Source organism: Loxodonta africana, chromosome 3, assembly GCF_030014295.1.
Source record: "Loxodonta africana isolate mLoxAfr1 chromosome 3, mLoxAfr1.hap2, whole genome shotgun sequence".
Taxonomy (NCBI): domain Eukaryota; kingdom Metazoa; phylum Chordata; class Mammalia; order Proboscidea; family Elephantidae; genus Loxodonta; species Loxodonta africana.
The window spans coordinates 23,256,964-23,269,605 of record NC_087344.1 but is presented as its reverse complement, the minus strand read 5'-3'; positions in this window follow the sequence as shown (position 1 = coordinate 23,269,605).

Sequence of the window (12,642 nt, the reverse complement as noted above, 5' to 3'; positions counted from 1 at the left end):
CTTTGTTTTTCCGGGCTTCCTAAATTTTCTGCCTTTGACAGGGTGTGGTCTTACCACTTTTGTATCGCTGTTAGTGTAAAGTATTTCAATTTTCCTTCTCTGACAGGTTTCCGCCTCACACAGGTTCTGGCTTTCGCAGGTTTTACTGTATTTATCTCAGTCACCACCATCGCAAAAAACAAAAGCTTCCTCTTTCAGTCAGGAAAAACTAGGTTAGCTGAGGTTAAAAACAACCTCCAAATCAGAGTAGCTTAACAACACAAACGTTTCTTTCTTACTCCAATGGGCAGGAACTTTGTACCACACAGTCACTCAGAGTCCCAGACTGACAGAGGGTCCATCATCTTGTGGCTGCACCAGGGTAAGAAAGAAATTGTGGAATCCCACATGGGCTTCGAGGGCACCTCTACTCTGTTGAAACAGAAATCTAATTAAGCCAATAATAGGAACTGACTGAAGTTTATTTAACACACGATTTGCAAATCAGGGCAGCATTTCTGACTGAAATCAAGCCCGTCGCCATGGAGTCAATTCTGACTCATAGCGACTCTATGTCTGATGAGAGAGTCAAAAAATGTTCCAAAGAAGAAAAATCTTTTACAGATTCTTATTCTCCAGCTTATTGCTAGTAATTATACATTACCATGGAAAAAGGGCTGGAAGAGTGTTTACATAACTCATGGACATGCAACGTTTTCTTGAAGAACAGTTCAGGTAACTACTGATTTACCCTAAAATGTAGATTCTAGTCTGACGTTTGAAACTGCTGTTTGTCGAAACTGACTGCACATAGGTAATCCTCTAAAAGAGCACAATGCCCAGGGGGACCATTCTTTACTAATTAAGCTAGACTATTGTTTGACTCAAAAACGGCTTTCAGAAAACCAGTTCTCTCAAGGTTAATGCACTTGGCTGCTAATTGAAAGGATGGTGGTTTGAGTCCATCCAGAGGCACCATGGAAGAAAGGCCTGGAGATCGACTTCCAAAATATCAGCCATTGAGAACCCTATAGAGTACAGTTCTAGTCTGACACATATGGGGTCTCCGTGAATTGTAATCAATTCTTCCTTCCATTCTTCTGGCTAACTCCTAAGCTACCATTATGTCTGGCTTAATAATATTCATATTTAGTAAAATAAGGCCAATTTGTAGCTTACATAATTTGCTACCTCAGCATCCATTATTAATTCCTCCTAGCTGCCCTTTCACCTCATTTCTGACATGGCCGTTCCTATCTTGTCACACAATCTCAACAGTTGCCATCAGTAACTAGCCTCGTATAGTTTCATGTGATAAGAACCCATTACTATCTTGTAACTCAGTCTCTCACCGGCCGTAGTTAGTCACTGCTCCTCCAGGACATGCCCCATATGGGTGTCCCATGATTAAAACTTCTTCCTTTTCCTGCAGTAATGACCTAGAAACCTTTAAACTAACCAAGAAAACTTCAGCATGTACTGACCCTAGAGACCCCGAGACCCACTCTCCCTTTCCATACATAAGCCCTCTCTTATAATTCCAATTCGTTGTCTCGTCCCCCATGCAATGCCCTGTGTGGCTGTTATTTCTTCTCTAGGACCTGTGAGCACTAAATTCTATTCGGTTTCTGGCCTTCCTGTATGAGGCTCACTTCCTTCTGCTGCCGCTGACAGACCATCCATGACAACCACAGACCTCTTTTGGGTCAAAATTAAAACAACTGGTGACAAGAATGGGATCGTCTTGTCATGGCTGAGAGTGCCCCACAGGACTGACTGGACTGCTTCTGGCTCATTAACTGGCTCTCCCAGACTGACAACACTAGCTGGGAAGCTCTCTGTCTTGTTGGCTGCTGGGCCCTGCTCTGTGTTGTCTCTTTCAGGTGCTGCGAGGCTTCCCTCCCTAAAGTGTAGATTACAGCGTGGATTCTGAAAGCAACCAAGTCCTCCTCTGAACTCCACTGCCCAGCCCTAATCCAGCAAGAGGAGGAGAGAGAAATTTCTCCCAATACTCCCCCAAGGGGAAACTCCTGGTTCTGAGTCTAATTAGCTACAATAATAAAAAAGAGCTGTTGTAGAGTAACTTTCACTAAAGCCTGCTGAAACAGAGATTTTAAAAATTTTTTTATTGTGCTTTAAGTGAAAGTTTACAAATCAAGTAAGTCTCTCACACAAAAACTTATATACACCTTGCTACATACTCCCAATTGCTCTCCCCCTAATGAGACAGCCCTCTCCCTCCCTCCACCCTCTCTTTTCCTGTCCATTTCACCAGCTCCTCACCCACTCTAACCTCTCATCTCCCCTTGAGGGAGGAGGTGCCAACATAGTCTCAAGTGTCCATCTGATCCAAGAAGCTCACTTCTCACCAGCATCCCTCTCCATCCCACTGTCCAGTCCAATCCCTGTCTGAAGAGTTGGCTTCGGGAATGGTTCCTGTCCTGGACCAACAGAAGGTCTTCTAGTCTCAGTCAGACCATTAAGTCTGGTCTTTTTACGAGAATTTGAGGTGTGCATCCCACTGCTCTCCTGCTCCATCAGCGGTTCTCTGTTGTGTTCCCTGTCAGGGCAGTCATCAGTTGTAGCTGGGCACCATCTAGTTCTTCTGGCCTCAGGGTGATGTAGTCTCTGGTTTATGTGGCCCTTTCTGCCTCTTGGGCTCATTATTACCTCGTGTCCTTGGTGTTCTTCAGTCTCCTTTGGTCCAGGTGGGTTGAGACCAACTGATGCATCTTACATGGCCGCTTGCTAGCGTTTAAGATGCTGGATGCCACTCTCCAAAGAGGGATACAGAATGTTTTCTTAATAGATTTTATTATGGCAGTTGACTTAGATGTCCCCTGAAACCACAGTCCCCAAAACCCCCACCCCTGCTATGCTGGCCTTTGAAGCATTCAGTTTATTCCGGAAACCTCTTTGCTTTTGGTTTAGTCCAGTTGTGCTGACCTTGGCTGTATTGTGTGCTGTCTTTCCCTTCACCTAAAGTAGTTCTTATTTACTATCTAATTAGTGAATACCCCTCTCCCATCCTCCCTCCCTCCCCCTTCTCGTAACCATCAAAGTATATTTTCTTCTCTGTTTAAACTATTTCTCGAGTTCTTAGAATAGTGGTCTTATACAATATTTGTCCTTTTGCAACTGACTAGTTTCACTCAGCATGATGCTTTCCAGATTCCTCCATGTTATGAAATGTTTCACAGATTCGTCACTGTTCTTTATTGATGAGCAGTATTCCATTGTGTGAATATACCATAATTTATTTATCCATTCATCTGTTGGTGGGCACCTGGGTTGCTTCCATCTTTTTGCTATTGTAAACAGTGCTGCAATCGACGTGGGTGTGCATATATCCATTCGTGTAAAGGCTCTTATTTCTCTAGGATGTATTGCAAGGAGTGGAATTGCTGGATCGTATGATAGTTCTATTTCTAACTTTTTAAGGAACTGCCAAATCCATTTCCAAAGTGGTTGTGCCATTTTACCTTCCCACCAGCAGTGTGTACGTGTTCCAATCTCCACAACCTCTCCAACATTTATTGTTTTGTGTTTTTTGGATTAATGCCAGCATTGTGGGGTGAGATGGAATGTCATTGTAGTTTTGATCTGCATTTCTCTAATGGCTAATGATCCTGAGCATTTCCTCATGTATCTGTTAGCTACCTGAATGTCTTCTTTAGTGAAGTGTCTGTTTGTATCTTTTGCCCATTTTTTAATTGGGTTATTTGTCTTTTTGTAGTTGAGTTTTTGCAGTATCATGTAGATTTTAGCGATCAGGCCCTGATCGGAAATGTTATAGCTAAAAACTTTTTCCCAGTCTGTAGGATGTCTTTTTACTCTTTTGGTGAAGTCTTTGGATGAGCATAGGTGTTTGATTTTTAGGAGCTCCCAGTTATCTAGTTTTTCTTCTGCATTGTTAGTAATGTTTTGTATACTGTTTATGCCATGTATTAGGGCTCCTAACATTGTCCCTATTTTTTCTTCCATGATCCTTATCGTTTTAGATTTTATATTTAGGTCTTTGATCCATTTTGAGCTCATTTTTGTACACAGTGTGAGGTATGGGTCTTATTTCATTTTTTTGCAGATGGAGATCCAATTATGCCAACAACATTTGTTAAAAAGACTGTCTTTTCCCCATTTAACTGTTTTGGGGCTTTTGTCAAATATCAACTGCTCCTATGTAGATGGATTTATGTCTGGATTCTCAATTCTGTTCCATTGGTCTATGTATCTGTTGTTGTACTAGAACCAGGCTGTTTTGACTAATGTGGTGGTATAATAGGTTCTAAAGTCAGGTAGAGTGAGGCCTCCCACTTTGTTCTTTTTCATTAATGCTTTACTTATCCGGGGCCTCTTGCCCTTCCATATGAAGTTGGTGAGTTGTTTCTCCATCTCATTAAAAAATGTCATTGGAATTTGGATCAGAATTACATTAAATCTGTAGATCACTTTTGGTAGAATAGACATTTTTATAATGTTAAGTCTTCCTATCCATGAGCAAGGTATGTTTTTCCACTTATGTAGGTCTCTTTTGGTCTTGCAGAAGTGTTGTATAGTTGTCTTTGTATAAGTCTTTTACATCTCCGGTAAGATTTATTCCTAAGTATTTTATCTTCTTGGGGGCTACTGTAAATGGTATTGATTTCGTGGTTTCCTCTTTGATGGTCTTTTTGTTGGTGTAGAGGAATCCAACTGATTTTTGTATGTTTATCTTGTATCCTGATACTCTGCTCAACTCTTCTATTAGTTTCAGTAGTTTTCTTGAGGGTTTTCTGTGTATAAGATCATGTCATCTGCAAATAGAGATACTTTTACTTCTTCCTTGCCAACCTGGACGCCCTTTATTTCTTTATCTTGCCTAATTGCTCTGGCTAGGACCTCCAGCACAATGTTGAATAAGAGCGGTGATAAAGGGCGTCCTTATCTAGTTCCTGATCTCAAGGGGAATGCTTTCAGGCTCTCTCCGTTTAGGATGGTGTTGGCTATTGGCTTTGTATAACCAAAACCAAACCCAGTGCCGTTGAATCGATTCCGACTCCTAGCAACCCTACAGGACAGAGTAGAGCTGCCCCATAGAGTTTCCAAGGAGTGCCTGGCGGATTTGAACTGCTGACCTTTTGGTTAGCAGCCATAGCACTTAACCACTACACCACCAGGGTTTCCATTGGCTTTGTATAAATGCCCTTTATTATGTTGAGGAATTTTCCTTCTATTCCTATTTTGCTGAGGGTTTTTATCATGAATGGGTGTTGAACTTTGTCAAATGCTTTTTCTGCATCAATTGATAAAATCATGTGATTCTTGTCTTTTGTTTTATTTATATGATGGATTACATTAATTGTTTTTCTAATGTTGAACCATCCCTGCATACCTGGTATGAATCCCTCTTGGTCATGGTGAATTATTTTTTTGATATGTTGTTGAATTCTATTGGCTAGAATATTGTTGAGGATTTTGGCATCTAAGTTCACGAGGAATATCGGTCTGTAATTTTCTTTATTTGTAGTGTCTTTACCTGGTTTTGGTATCAGGGATATGCTGGCTTCATAGAATGAGTTTGGGAGTATTCTGTCCTTTTCTATGCACTGAAATACCTTTAGTGGTAGTGGTGTCAACTCTTCTCTGAAAGTTTGCTAGAACTCTGCCGTGAAGCTGTCTGGGCCAGGGCTTTTTTTTTGTTGGGAGTTTTTTGATTACCTTTTCAATCTCTTCTCTTGTTTTGTGTCTATTTAGTTGTTCTACCTCTGTTTGTGTTAATTTAGGTAGGTAGTGTGTTTCTAGGAATTCGTCCATTTCTTCTAGGTTTTGAAATTTGTTAGAGTAAAATTTTTCATAGTAATCTGATATGATTCTTTTAATTTTGTTTGGGTCTGTTGTAATATCGCCCATCTCATTTCTTATACGGGTTATTTGCCTCCTCTCCTGTTTTTCTTTTGTCAGTTTGGCCAATTGTTTATCAATTTTGTTGATTTTTTCAAAGAACCAGCTTTTGGTGTTGTTAATTCTTGTTTTTCTGTTTTCTATTTCATTTAGTTCTGTTCTAATTTTTATTATTTGTTTTCTTCTGGTGCCTGAGAGTTTCTTTTGTTGCTCTCTTTCTATTTGTTCAAGTTGTAGGGATAATTCTTTGATTTTGGCCCTTTCTTCTTTTTGGATGTGTGCATTTATTCATATAAATTGACCTCTGAGCACTGGTCTCGCTGTGTCCCAAAGGTTCTGGTAGGAAGTGTTTTCATTCTCATCGGAGTCTATGAATCTCTTTATTCCATCCTTAATGTCTCCTATAATCCAGTCTTTTTTGAGCAGGGTATTGTTCAGTTTCCAAGTGTTTGGTTTCTTTTCCCTGCTTTTTCTGTTATTGACTTCCAGTTTTATGGCCTTATGGTCAGAGAAGATGCTTTGTAATATTTCAATGTTTTGGATTCTGTGAAGGCTTGCTTTATGACCTAATATGTGGTCTATTCTAAAGAATGTTCCATGTGCACTAGAAAAGAAAGTATATTTGGTTGCTGTTGGGTGGCGTGTTCTGTATATATCTGTGAGGTCAAGTTGGTTGATTGTGGCATTTAGATCTTCCGTGTCTTTTTTGAGCTTCTTTCTGGATGTCCTGTCCTTCACTGAAAGTGGTGTGTTGAAGTCTCCTGCTATTATTGTGGCACTGTCTATCTCACTTTTCAATGCTGATAGAGTTTGTTTTATGTATATTGCAGCCCTGTCATTGGGTGGGTAAATATTTAATATGGTTATATCTTCTTGGTATACTGTCCCTTTATTCATTATATAGTGTCCTTCCTTATCCTTTACGATGGATTTAACTTGAAAGTCTATTTTGTCAGAAATTAATATTGCCACTCCTGCTCTTTTTTGATTGTTGTTTGCTTGATATATTTTTTGCCATCTTTTGAGTTTTAGTTTGTGTCTCTAAGTCTCTTGTAGGCAGCATATAGACGGATTGTGTTTTTTCATCCATTCTGCCACTCTCTGTCTCTTTATTGGTGCATTTAGTCTATTTACATTCGGCGTAATTATGCATAGGTATGAATTTAGTGCTATCCTTTTGATGTCTTTTTTTGTGCATTGTTGACAGTTTCTTTTTCCCAATTAATTTTGTGTGCTGAGTAGATTATCTTTATATATTATCCTTTCCTTATATTCGTTGCTGTTGATTTTGTTTCTCCTGAGTCTCTATTTTTTTCATGTATTTTATGTTGATGTGTAGGACAGTTTGTCTCCTTTGTGGTTACCTTATTATTTACCCCTATTTTTCTAAATTTAAACTTAACTTTAATTTCTTTGTATCGCCTTGTATTCCTCTCCATATGGAAGATCTATGACTACATTTCTTAGTCCCTCTTTATTGTTTTAATGTTATCTTCTTTTACATAGTAACATCGCTGTTTCCCTGTTTTGAGCTTTTTTTAATCTTGATTTATTTTTGTGATTTCCCTGTCTGGGTTGACTTCTGATTGCTTTGCCCAGTGTTCTAGTCTTGGGTTGATACCCGATATTATTTTTTTCTAACCAAAGAACTCCCTTTAGTATTTCTTTTTTTTTTTTTATTAACTTTTATTGAGTTTCAAGTGAACGTTTACAAATCAAGTCAGACTGTCACATATAAGTTTATATACACCTTACTCCGTACTCCCACTTGCTCTCCCCCTAATAAGTCAGCCCTTCCAGTCTCTCCTTTCGTGACAATTTTGCCAGCTTCCAACTCTCTCTATCCTCCCATCCCCCCTCCAGACAGGAGATGCCAACACAGTCTCAAGTGTCCTCCTGATATAATTAGCTCACTCTTCATCAGCATCTCTCTCCTACCCACTGTCCAGTCCCTTTCATGTCTGATGAGTTGTCTTCGGGAATGGTTCCTGTCCTGGGCCAACAGAAGGTTTGGGAACCATGACCGCCGGGATTCCTCTAGTCTCAGTCAGACCATTAAGTATGATCTTTTTGTGAGAATTTGGGGTCTGCATCCCACTGATCTCCTGCTCCCGCAGGGGTTCTCTGTTGTGCTCCCTGTCAGGGCAGTCATCGATTGTGGCTGGGCACCAACTAGTTCTTCTGGTCTCAGAATGATGTAGGTCTCTGGTTCATGTGGCCCTTTCTGTCTCTTGGGCTCTTAGTTATCGTGTGACCTTGGTGTTCTTCATTCTCCTTTGATCCAGGTGGGTTGAGACAAGTTGATGCATCTTAGATGGCCGCTTGTTAGCATTTAAGACCCCAGACGCCACATTTCAAAGTGGGATGCAGAATGTTTTCCTATTAGAATTATTTGCCAATTGACTTAGAAGTCCCCTTAAACCATGGTCCCCAAACCCCCACCCTTGCTCCGCTGACCTTTGAAGGATTCAGTTTATCCTGGAAACTTCTTTGCTTTTGGTCCAGTCCAGTTGAGCTGACCTTCCATGTATTGAGTATTGTCCTTCCCTTCACCTAAAGCAGTTCTTATCTACTAATTAATCAGTAAAAAACCCTCTCCCACCCTCCCTCCCTCCCCCCCTCGTAACCACAAAAGTATGTGTTCTTCTTAGTTTATATTATTTCTCAAGATCTTATAATAGTGGTCTTATACAATATTTGTCCTTTTGCCTCTGACTAATTTCGCTCAGCATAATGCCTTCCAGGTTCCTCCATGTTAGGAAATGTTTCACAGATTCGTCACTGTTCTTTATCGATGCATAGTATTCCATTGTGTGAATATACCACAATCCGTTGATGGACACCTTGGTTGCTTCCAGCTTTTTGCTATTGTAAACAGAGCTGCAATAAACATGGGTGTGCATATATCTGTTTGTGTGAAGGCTCTTATTTCTCTAGGGTATATTCCGAGGAGTGGGATTTCTGGGTTGTTTGGCCCAAGAGACAGAAAAGGCCACATAAATCAGAGACTTCATCAGCCTAAGACCAGAAGAACTAGATGGTGCCTGGCTACAACCGATGATTGCCCTAACAGGGAACACAACAGATAATCCCCGAAGCAGCAGGAAAGCAGTGGGATGCAGACCTCAAATTCTGGTAAAAAGACCAGATTTAATGGTCTGACTGAGACTAGAAGGACCCTGGAGGTCATGGTCCCCAGACCTCCTGTTATCCCAAGACAGGAACCATTCCCAAAGCCAACTCTTCAGTCAGGGACTGAACTGAGTTCTATTTCTAACTGTTTAAGATAACGCCAGGTAGATTTCCAAAGTGGTTGTACCATTTTACATTCCCACCAGCAGTGTATAAGAGTTCCAATCTCTCCGCAGCCTCTCCAACATTTATTATTTTGTGTTTTTTGGATTAATGCCAGCCTTGTTGGAGTGAGATGGAATCTCATGGTAGTTTTAATTTGCATTTCTCTAATGGCTAATGATCGAGAGCATTTTCTCATGTATCTGTTCGCTGCCTGAATATCTTCTTTAGTGAAGTGTGTGTTCATATCTTTGCCCACTTCTTGATTGGGTTGTTTGTCTTTTTGTCGTTGAGTTTTGACAGAATCATATAGATTTTAGAGATCAGGCGCTGGTTGGAGATGTCATAGCTGAAAATTCTTTCCCAGTCTGTAAGTGGTCTTTTTACTCTTTTGGAGAAGTCTTTAGATGAGCATAGGTGTTTGATTTTTAGGAGCTCCCAGTTATCTGGTTTCTCTTCGTCATTCTTGGTAATGTTTTGTATTCTGTTTATGCCTTGTATCAGGGCTCCTAAGGTTGTCCCTATTTTTTCTTCCATGATCTTTATCGTTTTAGTCTTTATGTTTAGGTCTTTGATCCACTTGGAGTTAGTTTTTGTGCATGGTGTGAGGTATGGGTCATGTTTCATTTTTTTGCAAATGGATATCCAGTTATGCCAGCACCATTTGTTAAAAAGACTATCTTTTCCCCAATTAACTGACACTGGGCCTTTGTCAAATATCAGCTGATCATATGTGGATGGATTGATATCTGGGTTCTCAATTCTGTTCCACTGGTCTATGTGTCTGTTGTTGTACCAGTACCAGGCTGTTTTGACTACTGTGGCTGTATGATAGGTTCTGAAATCAGGTAGAGTGAGGCCTCCCACTTTCTTCTTCTTTTTCAGTAATGCTTTGCTTATCCGAGGCTTCTTTCCCTTCCATATGAAGTTGGTGATTTGTTTCTCTATCACCTTAAAAAATGACATTGGAATTTGGATGGGAAGTGCATTGTATGTATAGATGGCTTTTGGTAGAATAGACATTTTTACTATGTTAAGTCTTCCTATCCATGAGCAAGGTATGTTTTTCCACTTAAGTATGTCCTTTTTAATTTCTTGTAGTAGTGCTTTGTAGTTTTCTTTGTATAGGTCTTTTACATCTTTGGGAAGATTTATTCCTAAGTATTTTATCTTCTTGGGGGCTACTGTGAATGGTGTTGATTTGGTGATTTCCTCTTCGATGTTCTTTTTGTTGATGTAGAGGAATCCAAGTGATTTTTGTATGTTTATCTTATAACCTGAGACTCTGCCAAACTCTTCTATTAGTTTCAGTAGTTTTCTGGAGGATTCCTTAGGGTTTTCTGTGTATAAGATCATGTCATCTGCAAATAGAGATAATTTTACTTCCTCCTTGCCAATCCGGATGCCCTTTATTTCTTTGTCTAGCCTAACTACTCTGGCTAGGACTTCTAGCACAATGTTGAATAAGAGCGGTGATAAAGGGCATCCTTGTCTAGTTCCCGTTCTCAAGGGAAATGCTTTCAAGCTCTCTCCATTCAGAGTGATGTTGGCTGTTGGCTTTGTATAGATGCCCTTTATTATGTTGAGGAATTTTCCTTCAATTTCTATTTTGGTGAGAGTTTTTATCATAAATGGGTGTTGGACTTTGTCAAATGCCTTTTCTGCATCAATTGATAAGATCATGTGGTTTTTGTCTTTTGTTTTATTTATATGGTGGATTACATTAATGGTTTTTCTAATATTAAACCAGCCTTGCATACCTGGCATAAATCCCACTTGGTCGTGGTGAATTATTTTTTTGATATGTTGTTGAATTCTATTGGCTAGAATTTTGTTGAGGATTTTTGCATCTATGTTCATGAGGGATATAGGTCTGCAATTTTCTTTTTTTGTGATGTCTTTACCTGGTTTTGGTATCAGGGATATGGTGGCTTCATAGAATGAGTTGGGTAGTATTCCGTCATTTTCTATGCTTTGAAATACCTTTAGTAGTAGTGGTGTTAACTCTTCTCTGAAAGTTTGGTAGAACTCTGCAGTATAGCCATCCAGGCCAGGGCTTTTTTTTGTTGGGAGTTTTTTGATTACCGTTTCAATCTCTTTTTTGTTATGGGTCTATTTAGTTGTTCTACTTCTGATTGTGTTAGTTTAGGTAGGTAGTGTTTTTCCAGGAATTCATCCATTTCTTCTAGGTTTGAAAATTTGTTAGAATACAATTTTTCTTAATAATCTGATATGATTCTTTTAATTTCAGTTGGGTCTGTTGTGATGTGGCCCTTCTCGTTTCTTATTCGGGTTATTTGTTTCCTTTCCTGTATTTCTTTAGTCAGTCTAGCCAATGGTTTATCAACTTTGTTAATTTTTTCGAAGAACCAGCTTTTGGCTTTGTTAATTCTTTCAATTGTTTTTCTGTTCTCTATTTCATTTAATTCAGCTCTAATTTTTATTATTTGTTTTCTTCTGGTGCCTGATGGATTCTTTTGTTGCTCACTTTCTATTTGTTCAAGTTGTAAGGACAGTTCTCTGATTTTGGCTCTTTCTTCTTTTTGTATGTGTGCATTTATCAATATAAATTGGCCTCTGAACACTGCTTTTGCTGTGTCCCAGAGGTTTTGATATGAAGTACTTTCATTCTCGTTGCATTCTATGAATTTCCTTATTCCCTCCTTAATGTCTTCTATAATCCAGTCTTTTTTCAGGAGGGTATTGTTCAGTTTCCAAGTATTTGATTTCTTTTCCCTAATTTTTCTGTTATTGATTTCCACTTTTATGGCCTTGTGGTCTGAGAAGATGCTTTGTAATATTTCGATGTTTTGGATTCTGCAAAGGTTTGTTTTATGACCTAATATGTGGTCTATTCTAGAGAATGTTCCATGTGCGCTAGAAAAAAAAGTATACTTGCAGCAGTTGGGTGGAGAGTTCTGTATAAGTCAATGAGGTCAAGTTGGTTGATTGTTGTAATTTGGTCTTCCGTGTCTCTATTGAGCTTCTCACTGGATGTCCTGTCCTTCTCCGAAAGTGGTGTGTTGAAGTCTCCTACTATAATTTTGGAGGTGTCTATCTCACTTTTCAGTTCTGTTAAAATTTGATTTATGTATCTCGTAGCCCTGTCATTGGGTGCATAAATATTTAATATGGTTATATCTTCCTGGTCAATTGTCCCTTTTATCACTATGTAGTGTCCTTCTTTATCCTTTGTGGTGGATTTAAGTCGAAAGTCTATTTTGTCAGAAATTAATATTGCTACTCCTCTTCTTTTTTGCTTATTGTTTGCTTGATATATTTTTCTCCATCCTTTGAGTTTTAGTTTGTGTCTCTAAATCTAAGGTGTGTCTCTTGTAGGCAGCGTGTAGACGGATCGTGTTTCTTTATCCAGTCTGAGACTCTCTGTCTCTTTATTGGTGCATTTAGTCCATTTACATTCAGTGTAATTATAGATAAGTGTTTAGTGTTGTCATTTTGATGCCTTTTTACGTGTGTTGTTGACAATTT